The following is a 12,645-nucleotide window of genomic DNA, read 5'->3' on the forward strand; positions in this document are numbered from 1 at the left end:
ACGACGCCTATAACAAAATCCATCCCTACCGACGACGGTTGTCTGATTTACTCTGCTAGGACAACATATTTCCATATTTAAAAAATAAAATAGCAAAGAAAACTCTTGTGGGATTTGTGATATTAGAAGAGTATCTGTCTCTGTAAAATAAGTCAATAAACAAACAAACCAAAAAACCCCAGTAAGGATGCGTGGTTTTCCAATACGTCAAACTCGTTTCTGTGTGATATTGGATACTTAAATTTTATTTGGCTAACTAAGACACAACCTTTTCTGGAAATGGTCCCACTGATAGACACCACGCGTTTCCGCAGTCCTAGGTACCTAATAATCCAGCCAAACTGATGACCGAAGCCATCAACGGTGGTTTAAAGATAGATTGGACGAAAAAGATGTCAAGGTAGCCACAGTAAATTCTAGGTTGTGGTTACAGGGTGTTCTTTATGTATTTGTCAAATGTATTTGTTTGTTTGTTTAACCGAGCGGCCCGGGGGTGGGGTGGGCACGAAAAGAATGTGGGACAAGTGAGAGGAACGCTTATTGAGAGCACAGATCCAGAAAGAATGTTGTTTGAAATGAAAATGTTGGGAGAGCAGCTGTTGAGATAAATAATATTGAGTAGACAGAAGGACCGGAGGGGATTTGGGACAGTTTTTAACTTGTCATTTGGTTTTACATTCAGTCTTTTTAAACGATTCGAATTTCTTTTTTATTATTATTATTTATTTTAATTACAGTTTGCGATGCTCTCCCGGTGCTTCTGAGCCCGTCTTCCGGAGCCAGGCTGCCTGCATTCCTTCGGTTCTGATTCCTGCTTTGAAATTTCAGCCCGCTCCTGCAGTCGTTGAACCACAGTTATCCGGTTTCCCGTTTTCCACCCGAGGTTCTGCAGACCCGCCAGGACAACAGGAGTTTCTGCCAGCGCTCTGCCAAGCAACCTCACCCTCCCAGTCCCGGAGCCACGAGAGCAAAACCCAGGCCACGCTCGAACCTCGTTCCGAGTGCATCCTGAGGGACGCAGCTGAGTCCGCTGTTGCGGAAACCCCGACATATCAGTAAACCATCAGTAAACCAAAACCCAGCGCGGCACCTGGGCAAAACCCAGGGCTGCAGCCTGCACCAAAACGCCCACTCGAGCAACCAGCTAACCTCCGAGAGTGAACGGAGAGACCTGGGGGCCACCCAGCCCCAGCTCACTGAAGAGAACTTAGGACTTTCAGGTCTCTGGGGACCGGCAGGGCGCCGGGAAGGGGCGGCTGGACTCAAATCTTGCATGAGCACAGGAATGAAATGAAAGAAAAAGGTTGATCTCCCTTTGCGGGAGAGAAGGTCCCACCGAGATTTGAACTCGGATCGCTGGATTCAGAGTCCAGAGTGCTAACCATTACACCATGGAACCTACAAGTACTACTACTCTGTACTATCCTCTTAGATGTGTCAGAGAGATTATTTATCCATTTTCTTATTTGTTTGTGTATTTTATTTTATCTGTGCCTCAGGAAATGAGAAACTAAAGTCAAGTCTCCTATGGTCTTAAAAACCAAACAAGAGCCCCCATCAAAAACAACGTGTTCTCCCTTCTTGTAAACCTCTCTGTCCTGAGATGAAATTTCCGAGAGCGAAGGGGTTTATTTCTTTCCTGTCATTCTATTCCTCCTCCTCCTCCTCCTCCTCCTCCTCCTCCTCCTCCTCCTCCTCCTCCTCCTCCTCCTCCTCCTCCTCCTCCAAGGAGGCTCAGAGGTGAAAGGGTGTGATCTGGGACCTCCCCTCTTCTTCCTTGGACTACTGGTTCCTAGGATGTTTCACACCACCCACCTCTAACATGCAAACGTAAGGCTGCGATAGAAAGGTCTGGAGGGACCTTCGTGTATTTCTTCATACACATATGTGTCCTTCGTTTGGCTTAAGTTTTTTCTGCAAAAACAAACAAACAAACAAGCACCATGTGTATTTATTGAACAAAATAAGAATTCGAGATGTTTAGGGTTATAAACCACTCAAACTAGGTCACATTTCCCTGAAATCCATCTGTGCCAGCCAAGGCAGAAGGCTTCACTCGGACCTTTAGACACACTGATTTCTGAGAGCTGGCCATTGATTCCATTCCAATTTCCCTATCATAACTGAAAATTTTTGTTTTTTTAAAGTAGATACCATCCAAAGTTACCCAAATCACTCCCTGGAGAGCCATAGACTATATGTATCCAAGGCCTCATAAAACACATAGATAAAAATCAATATTGTATCTCAGAATAGTGATATGTGCATATTGCAAGAACGGTCTCCAGGCAGCCTTGGAGTGTTAAAGATAAGCCTGTGTTCGCTAAGGTTTAATTTAAAATTCTTTGATCCCTCATTTATTTATAATCCTAGCAGAATGAAGGCAGTTTTGCACTTTGCAGGGGGAGGAAAGTTATAAAATTATATATAATATATCATATATACTAATTTATATATGTATAAATTATAAAGTGATCATGAGAAGCAAAACAAAAAGTTATGTTTGATTGTTCAGAGTGGAAACGACCTAGTTAGTCCTTTATGATTGGTAAAGTCTCTGGTTTTGTTGATCTCTGGTCTGAATTGTTTGGTTTGGAGCTAGGGAAACACATAAAATCAAGCTTTGTAGCACGATCTAGCTTCCAGCTGCCTGTCTTCCCGCCTGAGCCGACCGACCATGCACTGGGCTTACTGACAGGCACAACCAGCTCTCTGTTTACGCTGGGCTTTGGTGCGCTTATCCAGGATCTCATCCATTCCATGAACTTCTTAGAAGAAGAACAGTTTAGGTTGACAGATGCTTGGGAAAGCCATTGACTGAATCAATGAACTCTGTGGAAAAGGGCCATGGTTAAAGATCTGGTGAGAACCCGTTACCATGACAACCCAGCTAACAAGGAAATTTGATGATTTCTATGTCACACACTATGTGAAGATAACAGCTATGACTGTGTTATACCAAGTTGTAGTGGATTTCTGGGGATATCACAACAGTTCCACAGAACCTTGTCAATAACATGCATCTGTATGCATGTTATTTACTCAAAGACAGTGAAATGCTACTTGTTTTCTGTGCTGAGAATGAGTCCAAGGCCTCTTGCAGGCTTGAGGTTTAATCTACCACGGAAATGTATCACAAGCCCACACACCGTTTTTTATCTGATACCACTTCCTACGTAAATTAAATATATTATGTAAGCATTATTTAGTGACTATTTTTATTTTTAAAAAAGAGTACTTTTTTGTTTCTTTGTTTGTTTGAGACAGTATATAGCTCAAGCTGGCCTGAAACACATTGAGATCCTCCTGCCTCTGCCTCCCCAGTGCTGGGATTAAAGATGTGTGCCACAAGCCTGTTGAAAATATAACACATTTTTAGATAGTCTATGGACCCTTTAGAAATCCTCAAAATTAGTTAGATATCAGATTTCACTTAGAGTTCTATATTAGGAAATTTGTCCAAAAATATCAACAAAGCCAGGTATGGTGACACATGACTTTAATCTCAGCACTTGGGTAGGAGGATCTCTGAGTTCAAGGCCAGTCTGGTCAACAGTGTAAATTCCAGGAGAGCCAGGGCTACACAGAGAAACCCTGTCTTGAAAAACCAAAACAAAAAATAAATAAATAAATAAATCAATAACAACAGCAACAAAAAACCCGCAGCAGGGTAAGGTGGGGCTGGAAGTGTGATCTACTAGAGCAGAAACGGGCTATGCACGCCTTTGGGGTTAATCATCACCACTCAGAAGTCGTTGGCTTAGCTTGCTTGTGAGTAGATACTGCAAGCGATAGATCACATTTTAAGAGAAATGAACTTTATACATTACGAGAGGAAAGGAAACTAGAGGCACCCATGCGCCTCTAATAAATAAGTGTAAATTTAAACATGTTTCTGTGGTTGTTGATGAAAAGGAGAGTAACAGAATCATAGCTGGGATTTTTGTTTGTTTTAAAACAGAGGCTCACAATTTGGCTCTGGCTGTCCTGGAACTCACAGATATCTGCTTGCTTCTGCCTCTCAGATGCCGGGATTAAAGGCGTGAACCACCATGCCCAGCCCCAGCCCTGACTGGGATTCTAACATGTTCCTGGGCATACAACCCAGAAAAACAACCACTGTGTCATCTCACAAACTCCTGAAACTGACTCTCCCAAACCCAGTTCTAGATCAGCTGGCTACAGGAGCAACCAGAATCGGGTGGTTTTGTTGTTGATGCATTTTTGTTTTTTTTTTTTTTTTAGGCATCATTCGTTCCTAAATTTCTTCAGTAATAATTCTCAGAGGTTCCTTTAAAAAAAAAACGCTCCTTTTTGGTTTTCAGACTGCTACAAGAGGACTTCTCTTGCTTTGGTTGTCGCCTCGCTTCTCAGTCCTCCTCTCCCTCCCTTTCTGCGCCCATTGAAACCGGTTTTCCTTTCTGTGCAGGCCCCCGAGCCTCCAGCCACACCTGGGGGTGTGACCAGTCCCTCGCCGCTCGGGGGGCTTCGAAGGACCTGGCCCTAAAGCGCGCGTGGGCTCCTTCTCCGAGTCCTCTGTAACCCGGCCAGCGTGGAGTCCCTGGTGGCAGCGGGATCCAGCGTCCGGGAGGTGCTGGCCAGTGCGAAGAGTTCACACTCTCCGCGCAAGAGCTACCCAGTAGAGGATCGTTAACTGAAATGTTCGGGGTTCACACCTACCTTGGGACACCTGCTGCCTTAACAGGTTCTTGTCCTCCTCAAGGGTGGACAGATAAACATCATTATCAGTGGCAGATGGATAAACACAAGGGCCACCTAAACCTGCTGGTGGGACACCACTGTTAAACCCGTGAGACTCAGCCAATTCCTGAAACCAGTGCCCTCTGCCCCATTCTAGATCAACAGATCCTTATCTCTTTATCAAGCCTTGCACCCCTAAGGCATGTGCCCCATGCTTTTCACCTGCAAAATGAGGTGGACAGGGGCATTCTAAGAGTAGCAGGGTACCTGAATTTTAAGTAATTGCTCTAGCAACGATGTTACCACTACAGAGAACATCAGCATAATCACTCGGCTGCACATAGTGCAAGCATTTTGTGTTTGAGAAAACATTTTATGTTTGAGAAAAAATTTTACGAATCCCATGCTGGCCTGGAACTCACTCTTTTGACTCAGACTCTGGAGTGCTGGGGTACAAGTGTAGGCCACCTCACCGCACACGACTTTATTATGTGGGAAAAGAGCATATCTTACTTGGTTTATGCACTATGTTGCTTACGCCTTTCCAATTTTTAAAAACTGGATTGTTTTCCTGGTTCTCTGGGGACTTCTACAGATGTTTACTTCAGTAGGAGATGCCTGCACCATTGCCACACGGTAGTGTTTATGTCGTGCCGTGGCTGTGCTCACACCAAGTTATTCCTCTCTTCACAGCTGCTGCTGAACCAGCCTGTCTCCATCCTTGGCTTGAGCCATCTTACAGTAAAGACAGACTAGGTTCATTCCTGTTTATGATTAAATCTGTTCCTCAAGGATTGGGCTCGGCCCCACCTGTCACCTTAACTACAAATGGTTCTGTATGGCCTCTTCCAGGAAACAACCATGCCTTTGTTTCAAAAAGTTGTCATGACCAACTTGTTATGTTTATGTTCTGCTTCTGTAACCCCACCTATTTGGAAACCCCCTGCTCCTGAACTATAAAAACCCTTATCTTCTCCATGTCCAGTGTTCAATGCTGATCTCTTGAATCCTGCCTTTAGAGAGACACAATCCATGTACACAAATAAAAAAAAGCTTGCTTTAATTTTTGTCAGTGGTCTTTGTCCTCGAATCTATGGGATTAACACTGTGTCACTAAAGCTTTCTGGTACTGCTTTTGACAAAGCTAAAAGCAGACATTAGCTGAGGCTGTGAAACAGACTTTATTCAGTACCTACCAAACACAGCTGCCACTGTTGAGTTGTGGGCATGAGTACCCGGGCATTCTAAAGGAGAGGTGGGCAACAGAGGGCAGGCCAGGGAGGGGTTAGCACAAGTGAAAACCCACAAAAGGCTTGCCGGTGTAAATGTCTGTCTATCAGGCTGCTGAGGCTGAGCTCCCTGCGGATTATCCTCCCCTTCCTTCCCAGAGACGCTGCCCCCAGGTCTGGAGTCACTGTGAATCTCTGGCACACTCCTCCACGGTCAAGCACGTTGGTCCTGCAGGAGAATCTGGAACCACAGTGGCATGTCTGCTTTAATGGCAGCCAGAGTTGCACAAGGTGGAGATTCGGTTTCATGGATGAATCCTCAAGGGATGGTGTGGGCTTTTTCTCCTGCCCCCCCTCGGTGTTTTCCATAACACTTGAAAGAGCCCTGAGAGGCACACGCTTGCTTTTCTATCAGTAATGTTCACTTTAAAATAATTATCTAAAAGAAGAGGCAGAGGAAGACGGGGATGTGGAAAGGAGAAGGAGGAAGGGAGGGGTGTGTGGAGAGGAGGAGAAAGTGACAGAACCTTGGTGGCCTCCAGGTGGAAAAGGAATGCCTGGGAGTTCCCACCCATTGCGACACAAGGATTAACCTGCATCCCCGCTGTGACTGGGTTAGGCTGGGGCACCGCAGCCAGCAAACTTCCCCTGAGCATTAGATCAGGAATGTGCAACTTTCCTCTTCCTAAGTCTCTGTAAGTTGGCAGGGTCTAGTGTCTAAAAACCAGAAAGGATCTTCTGCTGAACCCTGCTTTCTTGCCTCCCTAAGCACAACTGCAGAGCGGAGCATCTCGTCAGGAAGAGGTCACGCTAAGTCTCCACCTGGAGAGCCAGGGGGCCGTCTTAAAATGACGATCCGCTGGAATGATTGCGATGGTCAGAGAGGAAATGGAACCAGTGTGCCGGTTCTCCCTTGAGCCAATTACCACATCAGGAACCTGAAAGATGATGTGAGTCACCTGCCGAGAGCTGGCTGAGTGGCCACTTTACACACCAGGAACCCAAGGCTTCAAAGAATTTCTGCACAAGGCTAGACTGGAATGGAACCCCGGTGAGTTTCCTTGTGGCCTGGCCCCAGAGCCCAGAGATTCAAGGGACCCCGGAGAGTGAGAGGTGCCAGCAAGTGGACCAGAGGCTTTGGGTGCTGGGGGTGACTCTAACCACACTTGGCACCTCCTAGTCTTCAGGTTCAAGTCTTTGCTTACAGCTCTATCGTATGCTGCCCTTCCCTAGGATTAGGTGCTTTCACCTGTCAGGGAGGCCAAAGTGATACGTGACCTCCCTCTTGAACGCTCGGAGGTTTGGCCACACACACTTAAGGTCCACAAACACAAGAATCCTCCCCTAGGACACCAAGATCCAACAAGAGAGCTTGTGGGCTGTCCAGGAGAGGTCAGTGGAGGCAGCCCTCTCAGGTCCTGCTCTCCTCATCAAATCACAGCAACTCCAATTGCTCTCTTCTCAAAACCAGAACGAAAACGGGGCCTGAGAGACGTGTCAGAGATTAAACGTGCTTGCTGCTCTTGTAGAGCGGCCCAGCATTCAGCTCACAACCGTCTGCTCCAAAGGGTCTGGTTTACAGGCAACAAGCATGCACATGATGCACATGAGTGCTGCCCTACACATGAATTCTTTAATTTGCCTATTCTTCTCCCATGTATTATTACATCCCAACACAGTTTCCCCTCCCTCCATACACGTAATTTTTTTTTTTTTTTAAGAATATGACTTGTTTCTCTTCTCAGGACAATTCAGCAGGTGTTACCAGACATAAAAATAAGCAAAGACTTTGATCTAGAAATGGCTTTTTCAGGATTCATTATATGTGTAATATACTTACTATAATTGTATTATAATATAGTCTATATAGAGAGCCTAGTTCATGTGCACGAATTTTTAAATATATACTGCTCTATCCATAACACAAAAGAAGCTGCAGTTTTTGAAGGGCTGATACAGGTGATGGATGGGACCAGTGTTGTGGACAGGTTCTTTTTTAATTTTTTAAAAAAAATGTATGTGTATGAATGTCTCAACGGCATGGATGTCTTTGCACCACATCTGTGGCTGGTACCCAGGAAAGCCAGAAAAGGCCCCGGTATTGACTACAAAGGAGAAAGCTCTCACTCTCTTTGAAGTTGTAGTGTGACTGGCTGCCGTGCCCGGACGCGATGGTCTGTAGCCTCAAACTCCGAGCCAAATTACGCCCTACCTTCTTTAAGCTGCTCTTCTCCGATCTTTTGTCACAGAAAGTACATGCAAGGAGCCATTTAATTTTGGGGGACAATCTGTAAAGAAAGTATTTCTAGCCTGCTTCAAAATGCAGAAATTTGGGTACAGAAAACCTCCGAGACTTGTTTAAGGTCTCACCGGAGCCACTGAGGCTCCCCGCAAGTCTGCTGCGTGCGTCCCATCCTCCTCAGGTCTTGGCAGCTTCCCAGAGGTCCGAAGCTTTTAAAACCAAGTCTGGAGAAAAATAATTGCTAAGAGTTTGTAAGTTGTGTTTGATGGCCTCGCCTGCCTCTGTTTAGGACGCCCGTGGACCCACAGGGAACAGTGGAGATCGGAAGAGAGTTCTTCCGTGGTTACTCAGAGTCAAACCTGGATTCTTCGGGGAGCTCTCTTAGTCTAAGCCGTCTCTCTCTCTTTCTAGCTCCTTATTAGAAAAATTCTTGATGAAACTTAATCTTGGAGAGAGCATTAAATAAAGCTGTTGTCCTCACACAAAAGGATTCTTGCGCTGGTGAGACATTGGAACCCTTACTCAAAACTTCTTACCCAGAAGCTGCAGTTCAGTGATACCGAAACCTCAGGACAGGATCCCTAGGGATAAAGACCTTTTTGGATGTTTTTTGAGACAGGGTCTCACTATTTAGCTCTGGCTGGCCTGGAGCGCGCTGTGTAAATTAGGCTGATATCCGTATCTCAGAGATCCTCCTGCCTCTGACTCCGGAATGCTGGAATTAAAGGCGTGTGCCGGTTTTAACCCCCACACGCCTGATAGCCACTCCCCTCCCTGTATCTTCCAGCCAGGCGTTACCAGGTAACTAACTCAGTTACAGAATAAAGCAGATAGGTGAAGCCTCTGGGGACGGCACTCTTCCCTGAACAAAAACGTTTGAATACCTTCTGCCTGCCCGCCCTCTCCTCTTTTTCCTGCCTAGAATACCGGTGTGAAGCCATCTTCAGCCAAGAGAATAGATTAACCTCGGGCTAAGGGTGTCTGAATGGAAACAGGAAGAGCTTGGAAATCATCGAACAGTTGTGGTAGCGGTATTCGATATTCACAAATTTGTAAATGTGTACCTGGACACCTTGATACCTGGAAGACAGGTGCTAACGTGCTTGAGCTGATGCTAGTCAAGTTCGCTGTTAACATTTCCAGCCAAAAACAGTCTGAAAAAATAGACTTGGGGATTCTCTGCTCGCACCAAAAAAAAAACAAATAAGAAAAACAAACAAACAAACAAACAAAAAAAAAACAAAAACAAAAAAACCTGCAGGAGGTGGCAGGCAGGAAGAAAGCCAGACTGCATTGGCCGGGAATCAAACCCGGGTCTCCTGTGCAGAAGGCGGGAATTCTGTCGTTGAACTACCAACACACCAACAGCATATTGAGAAAAGAGAGGTAAGAGAAGCCATGCTTCTCAATGAATTTCTACTGAAAAACAGCAGTGCAAACCAACGCTTCCTCATAACTGAGTTTTCCAGTGTTGAAGAGGAAACACAGGTTTCTTGTTACATGCTAGGCTGTGATAAATCACAGCCCGGCAAAGAGAAGTGTCTTTACCGTTACTCGAGTATTTGGTCCTAGATGCTTTGCTGGTACCAAGAAAACACGCTGGTGATAGACCAAAGAGGAAGAAAAAGACCCCTACTTTGCATTGGCCGGGAATCGAACCCGGGTCTCCCGCGTGGGAGGCGAGAATTCTACCACTGAACCACCAATGCTCTCCTAAGGGTGCTCCCTGACAACACAAAAAAAGGTAAAAGAATCCACCCGTCCATCTGTTTTCATCGACTGACAGAAATGTAATTCACTGTCTCTACAATTTTGTAAATACAGTATCTTTTGTATTTCCCAGTGTTGAGTAAAAAGGCTCAGGTCCTCTCACGCGTCAATCTGGGCCAGGTTTGCCCCTCAAGGAGTTTTGAGGAATTGGCTTACTGAATTCCTTCAACTTCTACCTGCCATGACCTTGAAGTTTCAGCTCATTCGAAGGGAAATGCTAAAGCAGTTCAAACTCATGGCTCTGCAAAGCCTCCTTTGAAGTTTACCAGACCTCAGTAAGGATACCACCGAAGTCCAGCTTGGTGAAGCAATGCGTTTGTCAGGGTTTGTCAGGGTTACAGGAATGTGGGAGAGGGTGACACTCGAGAAAGCTAGAAGCCAGGAGGAGTTCACCCTCTTTAGAACGTCCTGTGTCTTAAGGAGTCAGCATGGAATGCTCAGCCAGGAGGAAATCGCTACATCACTCAAAGTGCAGAGGGGTGCACAGTCACCCGCCTGCAGACAGTGGTGCCTCGTGTTCTGAACAGAGACTTCCTCTACGTGAGTTCCAAAGATTTCATTTCTGGTTGCAATGAATACATGTTGCTGACCAGGGTAGGAACCACTCCTCCATTGATGCATTTTTAGGCAACACCTTTTCACTTTCAGGAATAAGCTGCTTATGCTCTGCACCTCATGGGTGGTGGTGGGCAAATGATGATATTTCCCTGCACAGCGGGCATCAGAGGAGTCCTGCCGCTTCATCTGTATTGAAAATGAAGCCTGCCTCTCCCTGATCTCACTTGCTCAAATAATAGAAACATGATCTGCAGGTAAGACTCCCTGATTGGTGCCCGGCACCCCCCCTACTCCCCCAATTTGTGTTTGTACTTTTGTTAGTACAATAGACTTTTGGATAGCTTGCTTTTTTGTTTTAAAACAGAAACCAAATGGCCAGTTTGTACCGCCCTATGGAAACCGGGCTGGCCCCATTTCATCCGGGAATCCGCCTACCTCTGGATGCTGAGTTTAAAGGTGCACACCACCCACCCTTCCCGAGAAATTTCTTACCTAGTGTGCCATAGTTCAAAATGGTCTCATTTAATGTGGGTTTTGCCAACACTTTTGTTAAGGAGATCGTAATAGTGGTACAGCCGTGGTTCTCAACCTTCCTAATGCTTCGACTCCTTAATACAGTTCCTCATGTTGTAGTGAGCCCCAACCGTGACATTATTTTCGTTACTACTTCATAACTGTAATTTTGCTACTGTTGAGTTATAAAATATCTGTGTTTTCCGATGGTCTTAGCAAACCCTGTGACCCATAACGGGGTCGAGACCCACACATTGAGAACCAGTTCTCTACAGGATCACATGGTGTGCTGCAGATAGGTGGCTATTTAGGGGTTTAAGATAATTCAAGATGATTTGTCTCTGGGTCTTCCACACTCCAGCTCTCCAGAAGCAGGAAAGTTCAACAAGCCAATGGAGTGAAGGGGAGGAGCATGGCAGCTCCCCTGGGTCAATGATGGGCATGGCCTATGCAGATTAGGTACCAAAACGGGGCGTGACAGGGTGACAACACTACCTCCCAGGTGGCGGGAACATTTGTTGGCAGGGAACAAGTGGAAGAGCAGGAACTTTCGCCTTGATGTCAAGGATATGGGCGTGGTCTATGCAGATGAGGGGCGCGCAGGGGCTGCCGGTCCGCACCCGCTGCGGAAATGCGAGGAATTTGGGACGCGGCGTGGGAGGGAGCGCGGGTCCGCGGGTGGCAGCGGAGCGCAGGAATCGGGCGCGGGTCTGGGGAGGCCCGCGATCGCTGTCGGCGAAGTAACCGTGTGTTGAGAGCGCAGGTCCGGGGTGTCTGAGCGGTGTGTGGTGGGGAGGCGAGCATACTTACCTGACAGGGGAGACACCGTGATCAAGCAGGTGGTTTTCCCAGGGCGAGGCTCAGCCATTGCACTTGGGGTTTGTTGGCCCCTGCGATTTCCACAAATGCGGGAAACTCGACTGCAAAATTTATGGTAGTGGGGGACTGCGTGCGCGCTCTCCCCTAGTAATTTTGGTACAGAAAGAAAGAACATTTTGTTTCACTCTGGTTTAAATTTCTTTAACTAGGTTCACTTGCAACTATGCATTTTTTTTCTCTCTCCAAAGATTTATCTGTTTTCCTTGCATGAAGGTCCGCGTGCTACATGTTGGTCTGGTGTCCAAAGAGGTCAGATCCGTGAAATTGGAGTTCCAGAAGGTTGTGAGCCCCCCACTTCCTCTGCAAACCCAGGTCCTCTGCAAGAGCAACAAACCCTCTTAATTATGTACCTAACTCTCCAGCCCTTATTTATTTCTCCTTTAGACAAGGTTTCAAGGAACACAGGCTGTTTGTACCTATGGCTTTGGACTCCTAATATTCTCGAGCCAACTTCCTAAACATGTATCTCTAGCTCTTGGGGGTCCCTGTCCCCCGTTTCCTGGGCCTGACTCTGGGTCTCTTATTCTTTGTCTTGGTGTCTGCTCCCCACTCTTTGGCTCTGCTGCCCACCCTGCCTCTGCAGAGCCCAGACTGGTTGGTGATCATTGGTTCCAGAACAGACTCTGGCAAGGGAGGGAGGTGGAGAGAGGAATCAGGATGAAGACGTCAAAGAAGCCAGTGGCCGGAAGACTGGAAGCCCCCAGCACAGGGATGCATGTGAAGAAAGATCATGAGAAAGTGTGGAATGTACAG

At 46.4% G+C, this 12,645-nt stretch overlaps 3 non-coding genes across 3 annotated transcripts; 1 reads left to right on the forward strand and 2 right to left on the reverse strand.

The window, feature by feature from the left end:
- Positions 1-1,327: 1,327 nt before the first annotated feature.
- On the reverse strand, positions 1,328-1,399 carry Trnaq-cug (transfer RNA glutamine (anticodon CUG)). Its single transcript has one exon. It is a non-coding gene; the product is annotated as a tRNA-Gln (tRNA).
- Positions 1,400-9,810: 8,411 nt separating this feature from the next.
- On the reverse strand, positions 9,811-9,881 carry Trnag-ccc (transfer RNA glycine (anticodon CCC)). Its single transcript has one exon. It is a non-coding gene; the product is annotated as a tRNA-Gly (tRNA).
- A 1,934-nt stretch (positions 9,882-11,815) lies between these two features.
- LOC131913964 (U1 spliceosomal RNA) lies at positions 11,816-11,979 on the forward strand. Its single transcript, XR_009380032.1, has one exon. It is a non-coding gene; the product is annotated as a U1 spliceosomal RNA (small nuclear RNA).
- Positions 11,980-12,645: the final 666 nt, after the last annotated feature.

Source organism: Peromyscus eremicus, chromosome 6 (genome assembly GCF_949786415.1).
Source record: "Peromyscus eremicus chromosome 6, PerEre_H2_v1, whole genome shotgun sequence".
Lineage (NCBI taxonomy): Eukaryota > Metazoa > Chordata > Mammalia > Rodentia > Cricetidae > Peromyscus > Peromyscus eremicus.